We start from the raw sequence: 13,084 nt of genomic DNA on the forward strand, positions 1-13,084 counted from the left end.
TAATCTCACGTTACCACAAAGATATACTCAGTATTAAGAGGGCTATTCATAAAGTAAGAAACTTTTAGGCCTGGATGATCTAGGCAAAGCGTTGATGATGTATATTTTAGTGTCTGTCGGCGCGGCGTTAAGCTGCCGCAAAGGAACATGTTGCGATTATATACCGCCAATTATTTTTTATTTATTTCAGAAACTGTCTCACTTTCTTAAAAATCCTCGTTATACTTTTCGAGGTTATACAGTTTTTTGTTTTGAAAAGAATATAACCTATGAAAAATTTGAAATTTGTAGTTCCATCTTAGGCAATGTATGAAATAAAATTTCAGCTGCACATACCACAGATTGACAATGAAAATTCTATTCAAGTATTTTCAATAGTTTCCAACGATTTACATCGATTATTTAGAGCAATGTTTATTATCTTATCTGCCCAGAACAAAGAGAAAATTCAAGCCTCTCATTTTGATCAACAATATATTTACCAGTTATTTTCCTCATATACATTTTATTTATATCAAGCCCTTATATCGTCTTTCTAACCAGTAAATAAACTGGAAGATATATTTCTGTGACTGAATCAAGAATATAAACAAGAATTCAATAAATATAGATGTACAAAGCAAAAGCAACACCTTAAAACTGAAACTAAATTGAAATATCTGAGTATTCACGACATATTCATAAATTTTTGAGAATCTGAATGAGTTGCATCATAGTCTGAGGTATTAGTGAGTTAGTACAGAGGTCAAAGTGTAAAATATGCACCGTCAACTCTGTGGGTGAATTATTCGATGCTTAGGTCAACCATTAGTTGCAAACATTAGGGATTTCTTGAATGAAATAATTAGGTCATAGCTATATGAAAGGGTCCTTGCTACTTCAATATATCGAGGGGGATCAGCTGATAATTTGTTTCGTTTGTTTTTGTTCCTTTTTGAACATTAAAAGTTAATAATTGTTATTTTTTATTAATGCCTATGAGCAGCGTAATTGACAGGTTACTGGGGCTTACAAGTTTTGTGCTTATTAGTATAAATTTGTTTCAAAACATTGTGTGTTAGTAAATCGTTGATAACTGCTCGATAATAATTAGTAAAACAACTAGAATCTATAAAGAAACTAATGAAGTAACAAAAAGATATTGTAAGTTGATTTTCAAATTTGAAATTTCCACCAAAACCGAAACGCGGCGTTCGAAAACTCTAACAAAAATCTCGTTCTAGGTTAGGACTTGCAATTAGCTGATAGGTGATTTATCTGATTAATGAACATAGTTTCCGAAAAGCCTCATTGACGGAGTATAAACGAATAGTAGAAGGGCTTAGTCTAAATATATCAATTTTAGAAACAGTGATATTAGATTCCTCAGAAGTAATAGCCTTAAAACAACTTATTAACATTATTTGTTATGTTAAGTATATGAATAAAGCACCAATTGTGATAATAGTTTTAATAAAATAAGAAGCATTAAAACTTAAATTTTTAATGCCGATTGTATGGAAAATATAGCATGTAACGCAGGATGAAACCAGACGGCACAAGTTTTATTCAATCCCTAGTCACACAAAATATTATCAATGCAAAATTAAATTTTTGTTTTTAAGATATAATATAAACATCTCTGAATGTTTTAACTTGGTAACGCCGGTTTGTCCCGACAATATTTTATTTAGGTGCATAGTATACAAATCAAATAACACAGACAACAGATAATTTGAGGTTAGTTAGGCAAAACCGTCCAACGTCTAACGTCCGTTAATTGAATTCTTAAATGTAAAAATATCATAATAGTTTAGCGTGTAACATATTTCAAAATGCATGTGGCTTGAAATCCCTCTATTACTGAATATGGGAACCATCTTCCAAGAAAAATTTGTAGTATTCCAAGCGCAGTCCATCTACCACTGTATCAAGAAATATCCGAAAGATGATACACAATAAATCACGTAAAGTGACGCAGTGGAATTTGAAATAAATTACGAACAATTATTGAAATTGTCGAATCATTGATATCTCTACTAAAACGTTAATGTTCTTCATCTAAAATACATTATCTAAACAGTCTCCATGACATTAATGAGTTCTTAATGAATAATGTTTAGCTAAAAACGTAAATGAAAAAAAATAGGGTAAAATGCATCTGGTTTATTCAAGCAAGAAGCAGAAACATGAAAGGTTATGACTAGTCATTTAATAAAGAAAAACTACATATTCTGTTGGATGAATATTCTAACTAACTTTTCATATATTTTGTGTCACAAAAGATATACTTACAAATGAGAACACAGAATAGAAACACGTATTATTTAGAATGACATATTTAAATGTTCTTCTTGAAAATTTAAAGATAAATTAACACAACGAGATGTGTAATGAGTAGGTAAACATGTATGTATCTGAGTTAGCTCGCTGCACTACTCTACCTTTTTGTCACGCCATGCCAGTCAGGTCTTTTAGTGTGCCAAAAGTTAATCCAATTGTTCGATCGTGGGAACTTATCCAAGTGATAACTGAACGATGCGGATTCATTCTTCCCTACAGATTATAGAGATGAGAATATCACACACAGCAAGGATATGAATCGAAACCAAGCAATTAGAATAACCCAGAGTCGTAATTAGCACTAGTAGAAAATCGATATTTATATTCCGAATATTTAATATCTGAATGATAACTTTTTGTCAACGGGAATGTTTAGTTGAAGCTCTTTTAACTTTGCAACAAAAGCAGGAGACGAATTCATGTTATTGACATATTTTTCCTCTTAGTCTGTGTAATAATTTTGGGAAATTTTCTAAGCAGAGCTATTGTGGAAAATGTAGAATTTGAATTGTTAAAGACTTACCAAGTCTGCTCCATAATGGCTTTGGGATAAATATCATTACGACATTGACTAATACGTTTAATAATTATCAAAAAAGTTGAGAAGAATGTTTTGTCAAAATTTTTATTGCCACTTTAACCAACTTCTTAATAATGCAATTTCTGTTTCACTATTACTTGTATTCGTGTTTCATTTGACATTTGCTTCTAGTCAGTTAGATCTCTAACTCTCTAAAATATGGAAAAGTTTTTGATTCCTTCAAATAAACCGATGTCATTAATTTTTCTCCTTCAATAAACTTTCAATTAGATATGTATTTACTGCTAATTTAACTATGAGAATAAACACGTTGAAAGTATTGGTACTGATGTGTGTCCTAATTTGTCAAAATTGAAACACGTTTTCGTTCCGTTAACTGAAAATGATAAAAAAGTTACAAAAATCCTTCTTGAGATTAAAATATCAGAATATTAAGTTTAGAAGTAGCTCATATAAGCAGTATAGCAACAAATTTAGCCTATTTTTATACAAGTTGGTTCAGAACTATGAACATTAATTTATAGACCTGATTTATATGTACACTTTTTTAAAACTGAATATGGAGGTACATGTTATAAAATAACTATTGAATCGTTTCTATGAATGAGTTCCCATTTTGGAGATGATTATAAGACATTGGGATAGTTAATTTCATGTCACCTTCCACTTTGTCCCATATGATTAAAAGTAGTTTTCTAAAACTAGCCAGGAATAATATACTACGCGTTTATAGGGTACGTAATTATCAACAAACTAGCCAGAAAAGATATGGCAATACCCATCAGTCAAAAAACTCTACAATAGATCAGGAACATCGTAATACCGATATAATAGATGAGAAACAAAATTGCTCGACAGTATTTTCAGATGTGGTACATGCCAATAGGCTGCTACGAAATAAAATGTAGTTAACACAATATCCAGTAATATTTTCAACATATATTTCAAATAGATTGCTCAGTATTAAAGAGGATTCTTCCGCAATATCATTACAAGCACAGCTTGTTGCGCACAACGTTACTATAACAATACAAAGATATTCATCCTATCATATAACAGAGTATCTCTAGAAGCACTTGACTCTTATAAAATTGAGTTAAAGCTAGTGTGGAACTGCATCTAATCTTTGAAATCATTGGGAGTAAATAGTAAAATTAGTTTTATGTGGGTACATTGCCTCCCCGGAACATACAGCAATAAACAAGCCGATCATCTGGAGAAAAGGCTGGACAATTCTTTCATAGGACCACCACCTTGCATAGGTTTCACAAAAAGACATCAAGTCATGGTCTTAAAGAACTAGGAAAACGAGAAGGTCTGAAACGATCGAGAAGATTTCTTTCCTATTCCACAAATTGGTCTGAAAAGGCCCTTTCATTGAACAAAGACGAGCTAAGGAGATACTGGTATTCTTACTGGACCCTGTCTGGTGAACTACCATCTGAAGGACAAAAACTATGGTACTTACATTCGGCTTTTCAAAGCCAGAAGAGGTAAGTAAGCATAGCCTCCAGACAGGTAACTCACTTTGCAAAGTAGATGTTTTCGAACTGGTGAATAGTCCGGAGTACACAATAGATTAACAAGTCAAAGTGTTATCGAGGTAAATTCATGACCTTACGCCCTAGCTCATCTAATCTAATCAAAACAGGATAACTGATACTCAGAATTAAAACAAATGGCAATTAGCTTTCGCGTGAAAATATTTTAGGACACATTTTCAACATTTCTCGCCACATGATATTGCAGATGTAGAAGGAATAGTAATAGTTAATGTCGCAGATGACACTCCATTACTAAATGTAACATAAAATCAAAATGAATCAATGGCAGAACAATTTAATTGTTTCATCGATTCTTGATTGAAAGATCAGGCATTCAGAAATCTTTACATGTAGATTTCATTAATAAACTATGTAATAATTACTAACTCACAAGAGTGAGAAATATTTGGGCATAACTTTAAAAGTTATGACTTAGATGGAAAGAGCATGTGAAAAGAAAACATCTAGAACTAGTAATACACTATAATCGTTACTACTGGTTATTAGGCCAACATTCTAAGTTATCGGTTTAAAACAAAATTTCAATACACAAATACTAAAACCGGTATGCCTCTAATTCGATCTGTGAGGGTACACATCAACAATCAAATCTTTTCACAACAAATTATAACGCAATATAATAAAGACCCCCCGTTACAGACATAACAAGGATCTTCGCAGAGATTTAGGTATCCAACAGATAAAGATAGAATAGAAAGATTTGCTGATAAGCACAAAGCCAGACTACATCTACATGAAAATACTGAAGCCTTGTAGCTCCTAAACCATCAACAAGCAGTACTAAGATTGAAAGGAACTAAGTTATTAGACCTTGTAGCATCTCAGCTTACTCTCTCAGGTCATAGCAGAGCACAATGAAATACGGTAGCTATTAGAATCAACTAGGAGACATCAGAGAATGGATCTGAGAGTTTAAGTAGTTAGTTTGTAAGAATTATTAAATTGAAAGTAATAATTGATCTTCAAAGATTAATTTTATTCAGAAGACGCACATTTTAGGACTACTATTTGTTCTAACATTATTATACTTAATTCTAGCTTGAATAAATAACAGGAATTGTCAAAAGGAAGACATTATTTTAACTTTGATTAAAAATATTATGCCTTCATCTCCTTTTTAAAATCAAGAATGTTTAAGTCAATCTCAATTTTCTATGTAGTTCTTTTTGTTTGAGTCGATTAATAGGTAAATTTAAGGATAGGCTCCAACTAATTTCAATTACATCTAATCCTTTGCTTTATTACCTTCGTTGAATTAAAATTCAAATATTAAACAATATAACATTTGATAAATTGCCCAGTTCAACGGAATCCATTATATATCTAACAGAATAAGTAGATTTTCTTAGTACCATTGTATACTTCTATCACGGATTAAAGTAGACACAAAATTGAGGCAGACAGTAGCAATGGAATGATGCACATCAGTAGAAAAAATGACAAAAATACTTACCCTACATCAAATTCGCCCAATGAAATCTCCACATTTAACGCCACTCGATTTTTTTGGACAAAATATTCTTGTCGTACTTTCCACGACAGTATCAAGATGATTTTCTATTACTACTACATGCTATTTGGGAGGTGAGGGATCACATTCATTTAATATATTAATTGACTTTTTTTTTTAATTTTTTTAGTTTTAAAATTGTTGGTCTCACTGTGGGATCTGATTGCCACGTCAGCAAAAAACTATCATGAAACTAAAATCTAGATATGATACATTGTGCTCTTCGACTATAATATAATTAGTTATGTAAATAAAAAATTCCCAACAAATACTGAGTGTTCCAAATACGTAAATTAGTTCAAGTTATGAATTAAAACCATAATTTGTTCACCGATACTGGTTGTCTGTAAAATTATAGGTCCAAGTGAACGACAAATATATATAGTTTCTAAGTATATCGAATTCAATAAAAATTCATTCTCTATTAGAAGAATCTTTTCATCAATAAATAAAGCCGGTACAGCTATACTAAGCTAAATATCTCAAGAACACTTACTAATACTATATCTAATCATTTACATTACATAGAATACGATGTACACCTTTGAATACAAAACAATTATCGAAAAATTGTTAGTCCAGGAAAAATTGGTGAGTACCGAAAACTATTACACGTCAATTATTTTATGCGATCCTCTTCAAATTGCCCTACTGATGAAATAAATGAATGTTACCATAGGGCAACCACGTGCCATATTGTTTAAGCCGAAATTGTTCAAACAATTGCAAGGAATTGTTATTTTTTAACCGGAATTTTTTTTATATTCTTTATTGAAATACAAATTAAAAAGGTCCTACGACTTTTCACGTTAAAGTTAATATTTTTAGAGATATTTACCTTTTAAGGGTTCGAAAAATCTCGAATTTGGGTACTTTTGACCCATGAAAAATATATTAAAAAAATATAAGACAAATTATTTTCTTCAATTTTTCATACAATAGTTGATAATATTCCGAATAGAAAAAATTTCATTGTTTTATATCTGCTTTTTAATTATTGATTTCTTGCTCTCCCTAATATACGTTGCTTCTTAAGTTGGAATTTTTGGAACCGTTACTGATATTCACACTGAACAAACTCGTGTCGTGTATCATTATTTCTCATTTATCTTAAAAACTGTTAACTTATCAAAATTGTTAAGGAGAGAAATGTTATTCTAATTAAATTTTCTACGATTTGTCAGCTACAAATTTTTTTCTGGAAACAATTTTACAATAGTATTTACGTTATGTCGGTGAAATATTTTCCGAAAGACTTGCTGATAATTCAAATAAAATTGCTGAGAAAAGTGCAAAAGCAGTAGGGCAAATTATTCCAAGTCGTCAAAAAGGTTCGAACAAGAATATGCCATGTTTTGCGACTGGCGTGAAAAATACGATGTAAAAAGTGCCGACGAAAATGTGATGTTGGCTAATTTTTTTGATGTGGTAAGAACAGTCCTCAAATTTTCAGTCAAAAACATCAAATAGCTCTTCATTATGGTCTAAATTCTCCATGGTCTAATCAATGATTATGGTTAATAAGAATGTCAACATTTCCCGTTATTTCAAGTTAACAGCTTTAAAAAAAAACTTAAAGTGTAGACCATCTAAAACAGTCGAAGGTGCTACAAAGGAAGAAGTTGAAACATTTATAAGGGATGCCCCAGACAAAGACTATTTACTAGGAAAAGTTATCGCATTAATTAGCATTGCCGGAGGTTGTCGAAGGGAAGAAATTTAGAAGTAGACGATGTAGAGGATACTGGTTATCAGTTAGTGGTTTGTATTAATCACAAAAAACACATGCTCGACGGGTTTTTACTGCGATCAACAGCAATGCTGTGCAATATTTGGATGTGTTCAGAAAATATAAAAATTTGGAAAGCACCTTTCACTAAAAGCACTTTTAGTACGCTACAGACAAGGAAAATGCGAGGCCAAAGAGCTGGAATACACACTGTTGGCAGGGCACCTAAAAAAATTGCTGACTTCGTCAACGTTGGACCTGATATCAATGTTTTAAAACGACATACTGATGGAAGAGTTCATCAGTGGCAGAAAAATGGTGAAAGAATCCGTCGAGTGCAAAAAGAAAATAGCAAGAATGATACAAGGGGGTGAAATTTTTGTACAAGTGTTAAACCAAAACCACACATCTTCCAGCATTATTAAAAATAAAGAAGTACATCCAGTAATTCCTATAATAATTTTTTCTGGTAACAGTAGTTGCACCATTACTGTTAACATTCAAAAATTAGAATAAAAGTTTAGTTATTGATGTTAATTGAATTTCTAATTATTTCTAACGGGATTGGGAGAATTTAAGGGTACTGTAAAGTACGAGGATACCGTAAAGTGCCATTTTCCGGACTGAAATTAGTACTATTACTATTAGTAATAATAGTACTATAACTATTAGTAAATAACTAATAGTTATTTACGTTATAATCCGCGAAGTGATTTAGTACGGTACGAGATAGATGTTTATGGACAAGGCAACGAAGGATCCGAGTCAAGAATATCTAATCGGGTACCGTAATAATAACTTCAATACTTTATATTACTTATTTGTTATAATCATAGTAATTTATGCATTTATATCCAGAATAATAAAATATAATGATATTTGAATTAAAAAAAAAATATTATTTGTATTTTATTTTTTTTTAATATATTTTTCATGGGTCGAAAGTACCCAAATTCGAAATTTCTTGAACCTTTCAAAATTCATATCTCTAAAAATATTAAGTTTATCGTGAAAAGACCATTTTTATTTGTATTTCAATAAAGAATATAAAAAATTTGTCCGGTTGAAAAATAATAATTCCTTGCAATTGTTTAAACAATTTCGGTTTAAATAAAATGACACGGGGTTGCCTCATGGCAACATGCATTTCTATCATCAGTAGGGCAATTTGAAAAGAATCGTATAAAAAAAATTAGGTGGAATAATTTTCGGTACTCATGAGCCGTTTTCTCCTGGACTGTGAAGGTTTATTGAGAATTTTTTTTATTATATAGTAGTAGTAGTAGTAGTAGTAGTAAAAACTTTGGAGAGACAACCTATGTATTTAGATTATTTATTTTTTTTTAATTCAGATCACCCAGTATATCATAAATGCGTATAAACAATATTCTAAGAACGTATTAAAAATCTTAAGTTTATGTACAAAAATAAAGGTTGTATATGTATAAATGCCTTGTAAGGAATAATATCAACTGTATATCTATAGGTTGGGTCACTTGTACGACATATTTCGAAACTAGCACAATTATGAAATTAAATGTATTTTTTCAATACGAAATTTCCGTTGGAGTGTTTATTTATACCAATACCAATCAACCCATAACGTAGCGATAGCACAGCGTTGAGGGTAAGCTATTGAAAAGATGGCGGCAAGTGGCTCGATTTTTTCAATTGAACAGAAAAAAGAACTACTATGGGTGCATTCCACTAAGCACTTACGACAATGATGTTCACGACTAAAATCTTTCCCGTTCCACTTAGTCCAAACCCAAGTGGAATGGATTACGAGGCGTTTTGAGAGTTGAGATAAATATTATCGAATGGCAAAACAGAAAAAATAAAGCGAAATCATTAAGAAGTTATGTTGTAATTTATAAGGCGTCAAAATATTAATACAAATAAAGTATTTTACGCATAAATTAGACGTGTACTCTATAAGGTGAAAATAACATCGAAGCAACTAACTCCTGATCAGTTATACCATTTATTATCAAAAGGCATACGCAGACGATGTAGTAATCATTTCAATATCGTAAAACGAGCTTAAAAAACCTGCAGAGTCTTCATGTCAGTGCAACAAATTCATGGGTATTTTACGCTTCTTTTATTTTATGCTTAGTGGAAAGTGAATCAATGTTACTTGGTTACGTGGAATTCGTGCTTCTGCTTGCAAACTATGATCCTGTTCTAAGAGAGGATTCAATGTATTTCATACGCCCACAGGTGTGGTGCTCCACAGTTCCGAAATCTCTCACTTCGAGAGATTGTGGATATAGAATTCGTTGTATACATAGCAGAGTTTGTACATTGCAGCTTCTGCTAAACCTAGCGTCTCTAGATATCTACTGAGATGGCAATGCCCTGACAAGAATCTTATTAATATTTGTAAAAAGTTGGAAAGGATTAACCCGAGGCAAACACACACATTAAGAAGTCCAGACTAAGTAGAAAAGAATGTATACCCATCATATTAACTTTTAACAAAAAGATAAGACTTCCCAGAATCTCCCATAGAACTCAGAGGAGTCTACGCGCGCAACTGTGACGCGAATGAGGATGAGAATCTGTCGAAATAACAGGGGTGGTGGAATGTTCCTCTTCGCACCCATCTGCGGATTTATTCGGGAGTGGATGCTTAGAGGAACGGGACACCACTTTAAATATTTTTATCTAAAATAAAGGTCTTTTGGGGATTCAATATTGATATTGTATGACAAAAATACAAAACATTAAAACTGAATTTCATCTAAGACGATAAATAATAGCGATTTTAAGCAAAAAAATGACTGCAGGTTAATAAAATGTACTAAAATTGAAGTTTGTGGGTTGCAGTATATTGAAAAACTGACTTGCAGTGTCATTATCAAAGGCCATTAAAAACTTTTTAATAAAGGTAAATTAAGTTATCTTAATCTATACAGATCTGTAGCTTCCTTTTGGCCGGAGAATTTTTGAGATACTGTCGTAGAAGTGAGCTATCCTATATACTAATAATAAAGCAGGGTTGGCAAGAATCCCATTTTTGTACAAAACCCAACCCATCCGAATTTTTTTGAAAACTTTTCTAGGTTTTTGTTATTTTTAGTATGGAACAAAAATATTTTGTATAAAAACACAGGCCACCAGAGTTTTATTGGTTTTTTCAAGTTTATCCAAGGAAAATGCTGGCTACAGAAAAATAAGACATATCACTTTTTTCGGAAAATATATTCCTAATGTTAATTTAAAAATAGAGAAAAACTATTGAAGGAAAATTCTAATATTCATAATATTTCTCAATTTCTGTATTTAGTTCCATTTTGCTGTGGTTTCATTAAGAGAATCTAAATTTAGATTTATATAATGTGAGTTGTGGAACAGACTTAGAGTAATTGAAAGTATTAATAAAGATTTACAAATATTACCACAAAAATTCAGGTGAATGTAAATTTGATTAAAAAACTGTAAATTGGACAAGATATAATAATTTACATAAATTTACATACCTGTGTCATATTTTACAAACGTTCTTACAGGTTTATTGAATTGAAAACTTTCCGGCGTGATGTTTTCAATTTAAAAATTTCAGTTTCTTCCTCTTTAGACTTTTTAATATTTATTTTTATAAACATAAATATTATTTTACATATTTTTTTGCAAGTTTATTATCAACAGTTTTTGAAAATGGATGTATTAAAATGTTCATCATAATTCATTACAATGTAGTCAATAATGAGTTAGAATAATTTCTGGAATTTGTAGTAATGAAAATAAATAAGATAAAAAAAATCAAAAAAGTATGGCATTGAAAACTTTCAGGCATGATATTGTAAAATTGAAAATGTCAGTTTCTTCCTGTGTTAGAACTGTTCATATTTATTTTCTTAACTAAATGTTCTTAATTTTATTTCCATTTATTAGAATAGTTCTAGAATAATTTAAACAAGGAAATATTATTAATTATATATATTTGAATGTTTCTGAATCCTTCTCATGAGAAGACTAATGATTCTACATAAATAAGAAACAATGTTGTTATACAGTAGAGACTCTAGAAGAAATTTTCTGTTGGAGGAATAAATTTAAAAACATAAATATTCTTTTACATAGTTTTCATTTTCATTATAATGGGGTACAATTATTTATCATTATATATTACTGCAATTTGATATGTAGTAATAAAATAAGATAAAAAGTAATGAAAATAGTATAATATCTATAACTAATTTGTCATATTTTCAAGTCGAAAATTTCCCTTTTCTTTATATTTATTTTTATTTCTGAGTTTCTTCCTTCAGCTTTTTATACTTATTTTCTTGATTGAATGTCCATGATTTTCTCTGAACAACAAAATATTATTGATTATATACAATTGTATGTTCCTTAATCCTTATTCTTGAGAAGGATAATGATTCTGCTTATGACCAAAAACCGTGTTGCTACATTGTCCATACTCTAGAAGAAATGAGAAATATATTTGAAAGATTAAAATTCTTTCACATAATTTTTTGCAAGTTTATCGTCATTTTTGAAAATAAATGTATAAAAATTCTCATTATAGTGGGGCAACATTATTTATTATCATTAATTACTGCACTTTGACTTTGACTTCATTAAATGTGACTCTAGCCACTTCAATGTTGACAGTTTCACCTCAATGATTTTGCATTTAAATTTTCAATTTTCTGAAATTATTTGTTTTATCCGAAGTTTTGTCTAAATTAATGAATAACAATGAATGATGATGAAAAAGAAAACATCAGCGATGAAGAATTAATCGAATCCACACCACCTGATCTCAACGAAGAAGGCAATGGGGCCGTTCTTAATTCGTTGTCGGATAAATCTCGTGCAAGGTACTAAAAAAATGTAACGAGCTCTTTATGAAGTAGTTTTACCAGAAAAAGGCGAAAAACCCAACGGAAAACGTAGTGCTCGCTTATTTTTCAGAAAAATCTGAAATCTGGAAAAGTTCTACTTTATGGTCTACATTCTCGATGATTAAAAGTACTCTCGCAATAAAAGAAGATGTTCACATCAACAAATATCCAAAACTCATCAATTTCCTGAAGAAACAAAACAAAGGGTATACTGCAAAAAAATCAAAACCAGAGAAAATATAATAGAATTCTTATTATATTCTTATGCGTCGTCTAAAAAATGTTGTGTACGCCGCGGCTGGAATACTGAAAGTAGCACTTTCAGTCCTTGGCATACAAATAACTATTTCGTGTCATGTTCTGAAACTGAAAATTTCCTTTTTCTTTGTATTTGTTGAAGTGAAAATATCAATTTTTTCCGTTTTCCTCCTCCTTAGAGCTTTTTATATTTATTTTCTTGAGTAAATGATCATGATTTGATTCACTTTTTTCAAAATTTTCAAAATCATTTAAAGAAGAGAATATCATTAATTATATATATTTGTATGTTTCTTGATT

General features: G+C 30.7%; 1 protein-coding gene across 2 annotated transcripts in view; it reads right to left on the minus strand.

Annotated features, from left to right (window-relative positions):
- The window catches only part of LOC130891699 (neurocalcin homolog), a 240,146-nt gene that overhangs the window by 61,106 nt on the left and 165,956 nt on the right, over nt 1–13,084 (minus strand). Inside the window, exon 1 of one of the 2 annotated variants that reach the window (XM_057796587.1) lies at nt 2,275–8,298. The exons of the other annotated variant lie outside the window; for it this stretch is intronic. The gene's annotated coding sequence lies outside the window, so the exon portion shown is untranslated. Of the gene's footprint in view, nt 1–2,274; nt 8,299–13,084 lie in introns of those variants that run through there. 2 annotated transcript variants of the gene reach the window in all.

Source organism: Diorhabda carinulata, chromosome 3, assembly GCF_026250575.1.
Source record: "Diorhabda carinulata isolate Delta chromosome 3, icDioCari1.1, whole genome shotgun sequence".
Taxonomy (NCBI): Eukaryota; Metazoa; Arthropoda; class Insecta; order Coleoptera; family Chrysomelidae; genus Diorhabda; species Diorhabda carinulata.